Source organism: Heptranchias perlo, chromosome 6 (genome assembly GCF_035084215.1).
Source record: "Heptranchias perlo isolate sHepPer1 chromosome 6, sHepPer1.hap1, whole genome shotgun sequence".
Lineage (NCBI taxonomy): Eukaryota > Metazoa > Chordata > Chondrichthyes > Hexanchiformes > Hexanchidae > Heptranchias > Heptranchias perlo.
Window position 1 is genome coordinate 54443172 of NC_090330.1, and position 14589 is coordinate 54457760.

Genomic DNA, 14589 nt, shown 5'->3' on the forward strand with positions numbered 1-14589 from the left:
GAAAAATCTGGAAATAGGAAGCTCGTTATCAGTAAAAAGTGACCATGAAGCTGTCGGATTGTCGTAAATACTCAGCTGCGTCATTAATTCCCTTTAGAAAAGGAAACCTGCCATCCTTACCAGGTCTGGCCTATATGTGACTTCAGTCCCACAAGGTGGTTGACTCTTAACTGCCCTCTGAAATGGTCTAGCAAGCCACTCAGTTGTACAATCCCACTGCAGAAAGTCATAATAAGAATAAAACCGGATTGATCACCCAGCACTGGACACAACAAAGGCAAAGGCAAACCAAGCCCAGTTGACCCTGCGAAGTCCTCCTCACTAATACCTGGGGACTTGTGCCAAAATTCGGAGAGCTGTCCCACAGACTAGTCAAGCAACAGCCTGACATAGCCATACTCACAGAATCATACCTTTCAGCCAATGTCCCAGAGTCCTCCATCACCATCTCTGGATATGTCCTGTCCCACAGGACAGGCCCACCAGAGGTGGCGGCACAGTGGTATACAGTCAGGAGGGAGTGGCCCTGGGAGTCCTCAACATTGACTCCAGACCCCATGAAATCTCATAGCATCAGGTCAAACATGAGCAAGGAAACCTCCTGCTGATTACCACCTACCGCCCTCCCTCAGCTGATGAATCAGTCCTCCTCCATGTTGAGCATCACTTGGAGGAAGCACTGAGGGTAGCAAGGGCACAGAATGTACCAAGAGTGGCTCGGTAGCACCACTACTGACTGAACTGGCCGAGTCCTAAAGAACATAGCTGCCAGACTGGGCCTGCGGCAGGCGGTGAGCGAACCAACACGAGGGAAAAACCTACTTGACATCGTCCTCACCAATCTACCTGTCGCAGATGCATCTGTCTATGACAGTTTTGGTAGGAATGACCACCGCACAGTCCTTGTGAAGATGAAGTCCCATCTTCACACTGAGGACGCCATCCAACGCATTGTGTGGCACTACCACTGTGCTAAATGGGATTGATTCAGAACAGATCTAGCAGCTCAAAACTGGGCATCCATGAGGCGCTGTGGGACATCAGCAGCAGCAGAATTGTATTCCAGCACAATCTGTAACCACATGGCCCGGCATATTCCTCACTCTACCATTACCAACAAGCCAGGGGATCAACCCTGGTTCAATGAGGAGTATAGAAGAGAACAGCACCAGGTTTACATAAAAATGAGGTGCCAACCTGGTGAAGCTACAACTCAGGACTACATGCATGCTAAACAGCGGAAGCAGCATGCTATAGACAGAACTAAGCGATCCCACAACCAACGGATCAGATCAAAGCTCTGCAGTCTTGCCACATCCAGTCGTGAATGGTGGTGGATAATTAAACAACTAATGGGAGGAGGAAGCTCCGTGAACATCCCCATCCTCAATGACGGCAGAGCCCAGCACATGAGTGCAAAAGACAAGGCTGAAGCGTTTACAACCATCTTCAGCCAGAAGTGCAGAGTGGATGATCCATCTCGGCCTCCTCCTGATATCCCCACCATCACAGAAGCCAGTCTTCAGACAATTCGATTCATTTCACATGACATCAAGAAACCACTGAGTGCACTGGATACAGCAAAGGCTATGGGCCCCGACAACATCCCGGCTGTAATGCTGAAGACGTGCTCCAGAACTAGCTGCGCCTCTAGCCAAGCTGTTCCAGTGCAGCTACAACACTGGCATCTACCCGACAAAGTGAAAAATTGCCCATGTATGTTCTGTCCACAAAAAGCAGGACAAATCCAATCCAGCCAATTACCGCCCCATCAGCCTACTCTCAATCATCAGCAAAGTGATGGAAGGTGTTGTCAACAGTGCTATCAAGCGGCACTTACTCACCAATAACCTGCTCACCAATGCTCAGATTGGGTTCCGCCAGGTCCACTCGGCTCCAGACCTCATTACAGCCTTGGTCCAAACATGGACAAAACAGCTGAATTCCAGAGGCGAGGTGAGAGTGCCTGCCTTTGACATCATGGCAGCATTTGACCGAGTGTGGCATCAAGGAGCCCTAGTAAAATTGAAGTCAGTGGGAAGATGGTAGTGGTTGTTGGAGGCCAATCATCTCAGACCCAGGACATTGCTGCAGGAGTTCCTCAGGGCAGTGTCCTAGGCCCAACCATCTTCAGCTGCTTCATCAATGACCATCCTTCCATCATAAGGTCAGAAATGGGGATGTTCGCTGATGATTGCACAGTGTTCAGTTCAATTCGCAACCCCTCAAATAATGAAGCAGTCCGTGCTCGCATGCGGCAAGACCTGGACAACAGCTAGGCTTGGGATGATAAGTGGCAAGTAACATTCGCAGCAGACAAGTGCCAGGCAATGACCATCTCCAACAAGAGAGAGTCTAATCACCTCCGCTTGACATTCAACGGCATTACCATCGCCGAATCCCCCACCATTAATATCATGGAGATCACCATTGACCAGAAACTAAACTGGATCAGCCACATAAATACTGTGGCTACAAGAGCAGGTCAGGGGCTGGCTGACTCACCTCCTGACTACCCAAAGTCTTTCCACCATCTACAAGGCACAAGTCAGGAGTGTGATGGAATACTCTCCACTTGCCTGGATGAGTGCAGCTCCAACAATACTCAAAAAGCTCGACACCGTCCAGGACAAAGCAACCCACTTGATTAGCACCCCATCCACCACCTTAAACATTCACTCCCTTCTCCACCAGCACACTGTGGCTGCAGTGTGTACCATCTACATGATGCACTGTAGCAACTCACCATGGCTTCGTCGACAGCACCTCCCAAACTCGCGACCTCTTCTACCTAGAAGGACAAGGGCAGCAGATGTATGGGAACACACCACCTTCATGTTCCCCTCCAAGTCACACACCATTCTAACTTGGAGATATATCACCATTCCCCCATCGTCGCTGGGTCAAAATCCTGGAACTCCCTTCCTAACAGCACTGTGGGAGAACCTTCACCACACGGACTGCAGCGGTTCAAGAAGGTGGCTCACCACCACCTTCTCAAGGGCAATTAGGGATAGGCAATAAATGCTGGCCTTGTCCACATCCCATGAATGAGTAAAAAAAAGAGGAAAAAGAAAGAAAGTTGTTCAAGAAGAAGGCCCAGTACCACCACTCAATACAAGTAGGGACGGGTAATAACCACATGAAGTGGTTGAGGTAATTAGCATAGATGCATTGAAGGGGACGCTAGATAAGTACATGACAGAGAAAGGAATAGAAGGATATGTTAATATGGTGAGATGAAGCAAGGTGGGATGAGGCTTGTGTGGAGCATAAACACCAGCATAAAGCTGCTGGACCGAATGAGCAGTTTCTGTGCTGTAAATTCTATCTGATAAATGCTGGACTTGCCAGCGATCCCCACGTCCTGAGAATCATAGGCCTCTATTTTAGCACCCGCAGACAGGCAGGAGAGGGTCGGGCGAGGGGTTAAAATCCTAAAAATCCAGAACCCGCTTCTAAACCGCTGCACTCCTGGCCGCTGTAATATTAAAGGCACCGATTCAGGCCCTGCACGAGGCTCCCGCTAAAAGCAGGTGGGGGCCTACTCAAGATTCAAAAGTCACGGCCCGATAATGTCATCGGTGCTACAATGTAAGTTTAACGTTCACTCGGGGGGCAGTCACGCGCTGTCTACTGCCTGGCAGCAACAACATGGTGGGAGGGGCTGACTGGTCAGAAGAGGCTCAGGTAAGTTTTAAAACTTTGCTTTTCTTTGAACACCTTGTGGGCCAGGAGGAGCAGGAATGCTCCCCAAATGCCCGCCAAGGAGTCCTTGGGCCTCCCCAGATCTTCGGTGAATCCCCATCACAGGCATCCCCACAACCTTCGGGGATTCCTCAGCACCAGCCAGCTCCACTTGTTCGATGCAAAAAATACCCGGCCTCTCCCTCCCACCATGATTCAAGGGAATCCCTCCAGCCACTGAGTGCTGAAGACCAGTCCCATGGGTCCCCGGCTGCGGCCAAATTCCCACTCCCGCCCGCTGGCCAAGTAGTCATTCTTAGGATTGAGATCGGCAGAGCCTCCATGTCCCTGGGTTCATCGCCCGCTGCTGGGCACCCACATACCCTTCCTGCTCCCCTGTAAAAATCAAGGCCACAGAATCATATCAGAAGGAGGTAATTTGGTCCATCGTACCTGTGCCAGCTCTTTGGAAGAACAATCCAATTAGTCCCACTTTCCTTCTCTTTCCCCATAGCCCTGCAAATTTTTCCTTTTGAAGTATATATACATTTTCCTTTTGAAAGTTACTACTGAATCTGCTTCCATCACCTTTTCAGGCAATGCATTAAAAATGAATGAATTTTAAAAAAAATTTCAAAACTAGAGATTAAAGTTGAAGATAAATGTGAGTAATTTCAATATAAAGTACTCCCTATCCAGGTAATGCTAAAAAATAGCTTAGAAATCTGCTGTCTCACAGGATCTACATGTACTTAAAAGACCTGGTATTAGCCCAAACCACCAGGTGGGAACGGGGCCAATTCGGGTCGGATGCCCGTTTTATACCCTGGTCAATTTTATTCTCCATTGACTTCATCAGAGTGTAAAATCAGATGGAGTGTAAAACAGGCTTCCGACCTGAACCTGACATGTTCCCGCTGGGTGGGTTAGGTTAAAATAGGGGCTTTTGCCTCTGCTTCTGTCACTGTGGAGATGGTAATTCCACTCTGAAGGGATCCACTCAGCTGAACTCAGATACAAGAACACCACTTAGAGTCTCCATTGGTAGTCCAGCACTGTGTGGCCCCAAAAATAATTTAAAAACCTGGAAATACATGCAAGCCAGTCAGCAACTGTAAATAAAGAAGATGAGCTAATGTTTTGGTTGTAAGACTCATCCTAACATGATGATAAGGGTCGTCCACCCAAAATATTAACCTGTCTATTCTCTTTACAGGCGCTGATTGGCCTGTTGTGTATTTCCAGCATTTTCTGTTTTTATTTCAAATTTCCAACATTTGCACTTTCTTTATTTTTGATTCAGAAACATCTGAACTGGATAAATTTAGTCCTGGCCTAATACACAATAGTACCCAGCCAGTACTTCACATCGAGGGGCCTACAGTTACTGGTCGATGCTCCTACAATTGAGATCAGCCAGACTGGCAGACTGGGGAAACTTCAAATAGCAGGTTTCTATAGGGTGAATAGAAAAGATTGAAACAAATATTCCCTGCAAAGTAGGAGATAAATGAACATTTTTTTATTTTGCTGGATAGTGCTTCTCCTTCACTTCCTTTCTCCTCTAAGCAGTGGTTTAATTGTGCTGAAAAGGCATATTTTAGCAGAGAGGCAAATGGAAATTTCAGTCACACTGAATTTACTCAATGATTAGGGAAAGTACTTTCTGAAGATATATTTTCATTTCTCTGTCAAAATGTGTTTCTTCAGCATGTTGGAAGTCTATTAGATTGTATTTGATTATTTGTTCTGATTATCTTTTGCAGCTTTCTAACATATAACATTTGCAAAAATAAGGCAGAATTGGGGAAATATTTGGAATTAAAGAAATATTGAATTTATTATATTTTAACCTTAACCAAAAATAAGTGTAATTGTTTCTATTGCTTGGAAATTGCTGCTGGTGCATTATGGAAGGGCTAAATGAATATTATTTTGGGTTTCTGCGGGTTACAAAGAAAGCTCCTTAATTAATTTAACTGTTCTCCATAAATTTGTTTTAATGTCTGCCAGTCATGAGGCATAGAAATGGGAAGGTCAGAACAGTAGTTAACTGAGAAAAACTGCTGAAGAATGGGACTTTATAAATTGAGGAAAGACAGATTTACCACACAGGTGCTTGAAGCCCTACTACAAGGAGTCAAGGAGTTAAGGAGCAGAGGGGTGCACTATATGGGGTGGATGGCCACCCAGCTCCCCCAGAAACACATGGTAAGACAGACATGGGAGTAGGTGCCAGAAAGTAGAAAGAACCAGTCAGCTACCATATACTAGACATGATTCAGCAACAACTTCCATTCATATTGCATTCTTAACATAGTAAAACACCCCAAGGCACTTCACAAGAGCTTAATCAGACAAAAAAAACATTGATACTGAGCCAAGGAAGGAGACATTATGACAGGTGACCAAAATCTTGGTCAAAGAGGTATTTTTAAGGAGTGTCTTAAAGGAGGAGAGAGAAGTGGAGAGGTGGAGTGGTTTAGGGAGGGAATTCCAGAGCTTAGGGCCTATACAGCTGAAGGCACGGCCTGTGTGGAGCAAATAAAGTCGGGAATGCACACAGGCTAGAATTGAAGGAACGCAGAGTTCTCAGAGGGCTGTAGCGCTGGACGAGGTTGCAGAGATAGGGAGGGGCTGTGTTGTGTACCAGCTGATACATATGAATAATGACAGATAGGAAAGGATCCTTTGGGCAATCCAGCCTGTCCCATACAACTGCGATGCCATGTGCATCACAATATATACAACATTCCCCGATGTCATGGATAGCCCTCTGCTGCTCTTGCTCATCCTCCGCAATTGCCAGTGTGCACACCCACAGTGTGCAAAAAAGTCTCAGCTGAAGTATACCACAACTCACCTTTCACAAAGCAATCTAACTAACAGACTGCAGCCTGTTCAATATGGGAGCAAGCAAGGCATTGCTCATATGATGACACTGGAATATGGATGTTTTGCTCTTAAAAGCTATTACGCCAGAAATTACAAGATTAATAGTCATAACATACGTCTATAGCTAATCACATTTAGCATTAAAGTCCAAAGATATATTAGGCTGGAAATTACAGTCAGCATTAAGCTAATGGCAGCTATTTATTGCACTAAAACATGTTGATTGTCAGTACACTTGTGACAATAGAACACCAGTTAATTAGTGTTTATTATAATAGTGGATTAAATTTACTTTAAAATTAGAACCCTTTTCACCTATGTTACCCAAGCTTTGGCCTGTGCTTTTCTGTTTTGTGACCCATTCATCAATGACTTGTTCAGAGATGCTATTTATGGCCTCTCCATGCTCATGACTAGTTCACTGGTGATAGTCTTCTCCTGCTTACCTTTCTCTCCTCCATGCACTGCTCAGCTGTTTAAAGTGCCAGTGAGTAAGTTGTTCAGTGTATAATGCCATTTGATCTACAACTCATTCGCCAGAACTTTAAACAGTTGAGCAACATATCAATGAAGAAAGGCTGAGCAGGAGAAGGCATAGCAACTACATCACAAGCACAATAGGGAAATGAGTGACGACCATTGGAAACCATGAATGTGCACAATTATAAAAAGGACCATGCATTCAGAGGCCTGTTTTGCTGAGATTCCATGCTATTAATAACTTAACACACACTTTGTGCAGTACTTAAATTGGACCTCGTTGCACCTATTTTTCAGGTGCAAAATGGGGGCAAAAAGGTCCAATTTTGTGGGGCAATGTGCTGCATGCTAAATTGGAGATAACCTTGTGACACGGGTCAGTAATTGGTTGGGAGGTAGGAGAAAGAGTAGGAGTTTGTTCTCTGATTGGCGGGATGTGACAAGTGGTGTTCCCCAGTAATCTGTACAGCAGCCTCAGCTTTTCACCATATATATTAATGAGTTGGATGAAGCAATAGACAGTTATATATTAAAATTTGCAGATGACACTAAATTAGAGGCACAATAAGTTGTGTGGATGGGAGCAGAAAGTTGCAAAGGGATGTAGACAGGCTAAGTGAGTTAGCTAAACTATGGCAGATGGAGTTCAATGTGGGGAAGTATAAGGCTATCCACTTTGGATCTGAGAACAACAAATCAAAATATATTCTTAATGCTGAGAGATTAGGAGCTTGGAGGAGCAAATGGATTTAGGTGTCCATGTGCACAGGTCATCGAAAGCTAGTGCACAGGTACAAAAGTAATCAAAAAGGCAAATGGAATGTTGGCCTTTATCTCAAGGGGGTTGGAATTCAAAAGTGAGGAAGTGATGCTTCAGTTGTAGAGAGCTTTGGTCAGACCCCATCTGGAGCATTGTGTTCAGTTTTGGGCACCGAACCTCAGGAAAAATATATTGGCCTTGGAAGGGGTACAGTGCAGATTCACCAGAATGATACAAGGGCAGAAAGGGTTAAATTATGAGGACAGGATGCAAAAACTTGGCTTGTACTCCCTTGAGTTTAGAAGGTTGAGGGGTGATCTAATTGAGGTGTTTAAAATGATAAAGGGATTCAACAGGATAGACACAGAGAAACTATTTCGTCTGGTAGAGGAAACCAGAACAAAAGGGCACAATCTTAAAATGAGAGCTAGGCCATTTAGAATTGAAATCAGGAAGCACTTTTTCACACAAAAGGTAGTGGAAATATGGAATTCTCCCCCCAAAAACCTGTGGATGCTCGAAATCTATGTATGCTGGGTCAATTGAAAATTTCAAGACTGAGATCCAGGTACAATGGGGGTTAAATTCGATAACCCCCGAACCCGTGAGATTTGTGCTGCCTGCTCACTTACCTGATTTCAGCGCGAGCAGCCAGGCCTAGCTGCATTGTTCAGTGACTTCTCACCAGCAGGGGGGCCTAGATATCGTGTGTGCGGCTCGCACCTCTTAAAGGCAGCCTGCACCTCTTAAAGGTAGCCTGCACCTCTTATTTGCAAAAAATAAGATACCGGTCCGCACGGAGTCTGAACGGAGATCAGAAATCGCACGTGTAAAACACAGTTGCAGATCCCGTCCCTATGTTTACAAACTGAGTTATGTTAAAACATTGAATAAAGGTTGCACACTACTAAATCCCACATCCACCAATCTGCATGCCAGACCTTACCAATCTGCCAATTTGAGTTTGTACCCGGCCTGCAAGAGAGCATGCACCAAATTTCTCTGATGATGCACTAGAGGCCTTGATGCAAGAGATGGACAGAAGGAGGGGCATCCTTTATCCGCAGTGGGGCAAGAGGCTCTCCAGACATATGCTCAAGATGCAGTGAGAGGCAGTAGGGGACAAAGTCAATGCCATGCGCATAGCACCACGAACGTGAATGCAGTGCAGGAAGAAGATCAATGCTTTGACACAAGTGGTCAAGGTGAGTCAGGTCAACTGTTAAGTGGCATCTCCTACCAACTGCACCACGAGCCGCATCTACTGCTCCACGCACTACACACCCCATCACCCACATACCAACAAACTATTTCCATCAGTACTCAACTCTCCTAATTAGATGCTTCCTCTCACCCTCAAATATTACCACTGTTGCAAACTGCACACCCACAAATCACAGGTCACACACACTGGCAGCTATTCAACCATGACAGGCACATCACCCAAACATCCTGCAGGACACTCACCGACACATGTCCCGCTTTCTTGCAGGAGAAGGTGGCGCGTAACAGGAGGCAGCGAGTGGCAGTGGTATTTAGTCCCTCGAGCCTGTTCCGCCATTTAATGAGATTATGGTTGATCTGTGACCTAACTCCATACATCGACCTTAGCCCCATTATCCCTTAATACCTTTGGTTAACAAAAATCTATCAATCTCAGATTTAAAATTCACAATTGAGCTAGCATCAACTGCCGTTTGCAGAGAGAGTTCCAAACTTATCCCACCCTTTGCGTGTAGAAGCGTTTCCTAACTTCACTCCTGCAAGCCCGGGCTCTAAATCTTAGGCTACGTTCCTAGTCCTAGTATTCAAGAATAGGAGACCTCCAAAAACAGATACAAATGTATCAGCAGCCAGAAGCAATAATCCAGCAACTAACCTGTAAATCCTGCACGGTCCCTTTAAATAGCACTGGTGGTGGGGTCCTCCAGGCCGTCTAGGACATGTTCAGCTGTTCGTGGCTAAGACAATGCATTGACTGGAGTATTGAGTGCCAAGATGGTATCTATAACTTTAAATCAGCGTTGCACACTGATCTAACGCATATTCTCCTTACTTTGCATGGTACCGGCATTTGTTATCTGCGGGTGCGCAAACGCCATTACTAAGATGGCATCCGATGCATGTCGTGTGCGCACATTCCGGGCGCCATTTTGGGACCTTAGGGGGCCACTAAAATCCGGGCGCTACGTGGACAAATTTATAGCCCATCGCCTTAACTATGAGTTTTGCAAATAATCAGCTAGATTAATGACCTTTTGGCTGTTGCCACCAGTTAAGTGCCTTGTTACATGCTTCATAAGTTTTAAATGGCAAGTGTGGCATCATTGGGATGACTTAATAACATTTACTTCTGTTACCAACATCACAGTACTGTATACACCATGTCTGTCAATTTCCTTCTTCCTTATTAATTAACGGAGTAATTTTAACTTTTATTGCCGTGTGGAAAACAAGTGATAGTGAATCGGCTGCCAGGTTTTCACCACTCCTGATTTTATTTTCCATTGAAATGAATGGAAAAGAAAATTTGGAGAGGTGTAAAATAGGCTACTGATTTGCTATCACCCATTTTTTGACAGGAGATAAAAAGTTAAAAGTATCCCCAAACGTGTAGAATCTACAGAGCACAGAAACAGGCAATCTGGCCCAATTGGTCTATGCTGGTGTTTATACCCCATATGAGCCTCCTCCCACTCTAATTACCTCTTAGCACCCTGTCCTGTCTGCAGTGTTTGACAGGTTGACCACACCACCCTCCTAGGAACATAGGAACAGGAGTAGGCCATTCAGCCTCTCGTGCCTGCTCCGCCATTTGATAAGATCATGGCTGATCTGTGATCTAGCTCCATATACCTGCCTTTGGCCCATATCCCTTAATACCTTTGGTTGCCAAAAAGCTATCTCCACTGGTTGGGGATTCTAGGAGTAGGGGGCAGATTTAATCTCAGATTTAAATTTAGCAATTGAGCTAGTATCAATTGCCGTTTGCGGAAGAGAGTTCCAAACTTCTACCACCCTTTGTGTGTAGAAATGTTTTCTAATCTCACTCCTGAAAGGTCTGGCTCTAATTTTTAGACTGTGCCCCCTACTCCTAGAATCCCCAACCAGTGGAAATAGTTTCTCTCTATCCACCTTATCCATTCCCCTTAATATCTTATAAACTTCGATCAGATCACCCCTCCTTCGTCGTCCAGCTGGGTGGGCCTGCCCTCGCCTGGTTCCATTCTTATCTATCCAGTCGTAGCCAGAGAATCACCTGCAATGGCTTCTCTTCCCGCTCCCGCACCATTACCTCTGGAGTCCCCCAAGGATCTATCCTTGGCTCCCTCCTATTTCTCATCTACATGCGGCCCCACGGCGACATCATTTGAAAACACAATGTCAGGATCCACATGTACGCTGACGACACCCAGTTCTACCTCACCACCACCTCCCTTGACCCCTCCATTGTCTCTGATTTGTCACACTGCTTGTCCAGCTTCCAGTACGGAATGAGCAAAAAGTTCCTTCAACTAAACAAGCCACTGTCTTCGGTCGCGGCCACGAACTCCGTTCCCTGGCCACCAACTCCATCCCTCTCCCTGGCCATTGACTGAGGCTGAACCAGACCGTTCGCAACCTTAGCATCCTATTTGACCCTGAGATGAGCTTCCAACCACATATCCGCTTCATCACCAAGACCGCCTACTTCCAACTCCAAAACATCATCCATCTCCACCCCTGCCTCAGCTCATCTACTGCTGAAACCCTCATCCATGCCTTTGTTACCTCTATATTTGACTATTCCAATGCTCTGCTGACCTCCCACCTTCCACACTCCATAACCATGAGCTCATCCAAAACTCTGCTGATCCTATCCTAACTCGCAACAAGTCCTGTTCATCCATCACCCCTGTGCTCGCTGGCCTACATTGGCTCCCGGTCCGGGAACGCCTCGATTTTAAAATTTTCGTATTTGTTTGCAAATCCCTCCATGGCCTCGCCCCTCCCTATCTCTGTAACCTCCTTCAGCCCTACAACCCTCCGAGATCTCTGTGCTCCTCCAATTCCTGCCTCTTGCGCCAACCCGATTTTAATTGCTCCACCATTGGCAGCCGTGCCTTCAGCTGCTAGGCCCTAAACTCTGGAATTCCCTCCCTAAACCTCTCTGCCACTCTACCTCTCTCTCCTCCTTTAAGATGCTCCTTAAAACCTACCTCTTTGACCAAGCTTTTGGTCACCTGACATAATATCTCCTTATTTGCTCCTGTGAAGCGCCTTGAGACGCTTGACTACGCTAAAGGCTCAATATAAATGCAAGCTGTTGTTGTTGTTGTCCCCAAATCCCTCTATTCTCTTCTTCCTTATGTGTGCATCAAGCATCCCCTTAAATGCATCAATGCTAGCTGCTTAAACCACTCCATGTGACAGTGAGTTGCACATTTTCACCACCCTCTGTGCAAAGAAATTCATTCTAAATTATTTACTTGATCTGTTAGAGGCAATCTTAAATCTATGTCCCCTTGTTCTAGACTCACCCACTAGTGGAAACAATTTCTCGACATTCATTCTATTGAACCCCTTCATAATTTTAAATACCTCAATCAGGTCTCCTTTTAGTCTTCTCTTTTCCAGAGAAAACAGCCCCAGCCTGCTCATTCTTTCCTGATAGTTATTGGCCTTTTTTAATGATTTTATCCACCTGCACTCACAATTTCAAGAAATGATGAATTTTAACTCCTGGTCTCTCTATTCATTCACAGCCCTTCGGATGTTTCCATAAAGTGTATACTCCCAGTCCTTGTTTTTCCTTCAAAAATGTATTACCTCACACTTATCCATATTAAATTGCATTTGCCATCTGTCTGCCCATTCTGCTAACCTGTTTAAGACTTCCTGATGTCTTTTACAATCCTCCATGTTTTTTGCTAAACTTCCTACTTTTTCTGACATTGGCAAGGTTCGAGATTGTGCTTCCTATACCCAGGTCCAAATCATTTATGTATCCCGAGTAGAAAAATGACCCCACACTGACTCTTGGAGTACACCACATCCAATCCTTCTCCAGCCTAAGTAACACCCAAATACTCTAAACCTTTCTTTCCAATCCATCAACTAACTTTCTATCTATTTCCTCTTATCTTATATTCTAGAAAACCTCTTGTGAGAGACGTTATCAAATGCCTTTTGAACATCCATATACATTGCATCAACTGCTTTCCCATTATCTATCCAATTGGTCACTACTTCAAAAACGCTACTAAATTTGTCAAATGCAACTTGCCTTTAACAAATCCATGCTAGCTGTCCTTGGTTAACCCATGTAGTTCTAAATGCTCATAAATTGTACCTAAAATCATGGATTCCAAGAGTTTTCCCACAATTAACATTAGACGACCTGTGCCAGAGTTACCCAGTTTACCTTTCTCTTCCTTCTTGAAAAGAAGTGTCATATTGACTACTCTTCAGTTCAATTTGCATACATAAGGAGAATTGAAAAATTGTGCTCAAAGTTTCTGCTATCTCCTTTCTGTTGTCTTTCAATAGCCTAGAGTGCATGCCATCTGAGCCCAACGACTTTATAAGAATATAAGAACCTTTAGTTCTCCTAATAAATTTAAAACAGAAATCGACAGTTTCCTAGAAGTAAAGGGAATTAGGGGTTACGGGGAGCAGGCAGGAAATTGGACATGAATTTAGATTTGAGGTTAGGATCAGATCAGCCATGATCTTATTGAATGGCGGAGCAGGCTCGAGGGGTCGATTGGCCTACTCCTGCTCCCATTTCTTATGTAATGTTTTCAGAACCAATTCGTTTTTTACAGTTATCTCTAACAATTGCTTCATATTCTTCTTTAGTGTACCCATGTTTTCACTTCCATCACCATTTATAAAATCCAATGCAAAATCTTTATTCAATATCACCACCATATCTTCAACAATTAGACTCCCTCCTTGATCCCTGATACTTGGCCATGCAAAGTGGTATTTAGCACCAGGGCTGCGATTGTGGTAAACATAAGAAACAGCTACAAGAGAAGGGGAGGAGAGATCTTTTGCGCTATGAATCAAGCTGGGGTGGTGGGGGGGGAATATATTTATCAAATTATTAAAAAGATGCCTTAAGGCCAACAAAAGCAGAAGACAAGATGTAAAAATACTACATTTTATGTTATAATGAACATGTATGATATATAGTGACAAGGTATATTTGAATTTATAACACTGTCAAATTTCACACATGAATAATAGCCACAAAGGCAAGATATGTGAGGGTGATCCAAACCCTCATGGAATCATTTCCCAGCAAGGAGTCAAAGCCTTGAGGAGCGAAGGGGAGGAGAGAAAAAAATAAATAAAATCAAAATAATAAATAAAATTAAAGTATATATTTATAAAGATGAATAAAAATAGATTTAATAGTGAAAAAATATAGTTTTCTTGACTTCTCCCATCAAGTGCCTCTCATCAGCACTTTATACACATTCCTCTCTTGGAGTGTGTTTGCTGAAATTATTGACCTTGAATATTCGTTTTTCTCTGAAATGGATTTATTTTTTATTAAATGTGACTGACTTAATTCTTTAGTAAGCTATTGCTTCAGCACAATTCACATACTTGGTTTTCACTCTCGGCCATTAATCTAACATATGGTGCAGCACTAACAATTCATTTACTGATTTCCTTTTTGAGACATTACATGTTGAACTCATCCAACATTCGTAGATTAACACTTTAAACAAAATCATGAATTCAGCTAAAATAATCAGCCGTGGAGCTGTGGT

General features: G+C 44.3%; 1 protein-coding gene across 1 annotated transcript in view; it reads right to left on the reverse strand.

The window, feature by feature from the left end:
- The window catches only part of grm5b (glutamate receptor, metabotropic 5b), a 432178-nt gene that overhangs the window by 95849 nt on the left and 321740 nt on the right, over positions 1-14589 (reverse strand). The window lies entirely within an intron of this gene.